Raw genomic sequence first — 974 nt, 5'->3', positions numbered from 1 at the left:
TTAGATCTTTGAATAATAGTCCCACAAAGACAACCGAAAAGACTCCATATGAGATGTGGACAGGAAGGGTTCATAATATATCCTATATCAATATTTGGGAATGTGATGCTTACGTCAAGGCAAGGACCGACAACAAGCTTTCCCCAAGATCCGAAAAATGCATCTTTGTAGGTTACCCCGTGACCTCTCGAGGATACTACTTCTTCAAACCTCAAGAAAACAAAGTGTTTGTGTTTTGCGAGGCTGTCTTCTTAGAAAGAGAATTTATTTCTAAGAGACAGAGTGGGAGAAATTTTGAACTTGATGAAGTTCAAGAGCCATAAACCGAGGTAGAGACGCAAGAATATGTTCCTTCGTCGTCTAGCGCGGTTGTCCCTCCTCCACTTAGAAGAACGGGCCGAGTTTCTCACCATCCCGATCGATATGTGGGACTTATCGAAAAAGATGGAACACTCGATGTGTTGCTTTTAGAAAGTAACGAGCCCGCCACCTACAAAACCGCAATCTCTAGTCCCAATTCCTCCTTATGGCTTGAAGCCATGAAGTCCGAGATAGATTCAATGCATGAGAACCAAGTTTGGAACTTGGTGGATTTGCCTAAAAGGGCAAGACCTCTTCAATGCAAATGGATTTTCAAGGTCAAGAATGGCATAGAAGGACATGATGATGTCTACAAAGCTAGGCTAGTGGCAAAAGGATTTACCCAAGTCCAAGTTCATTATGATGAAACCTTTGCCCCCGTAGCCATGCTAAGATCCATATGGATTTTGTTAGCGATTGCCGCATTTCATGATTATGAAATATGGCAAATGGATGTCAAAACCGCTTTTCTAAATGGGCATTTAGAAGAGGAGGTGTACATGATACAACCCGAAGGTTTTGTTGATTCTAAAAATCCTAACAAAGTATGCAAACTTAAGAGATCCATTTATGGACTTAAGCAAGCATCGAGAAGTTGGAATCATCGATTCGAT

The sequence above is a fragment of the Silene latifolia genome, chromosome 8 (assembly GCF_048544455.1).
Source record: "Silene latifolia isolate original U9 population chromosome 8, ASM4854445v1, whole genome shotgun sequence".
Lineage (NCBI taxonomy): Eukaryota > Viridiplantae > Streptophyta > Magnoliopsida > Caryophyllales > Caryophyllaceae > Silene > Silene latifolia.
The sequence above is the reverse complement of the archived record's forward strand: the minus strand, read 5'-3'. Positions refer to the sequence as shown.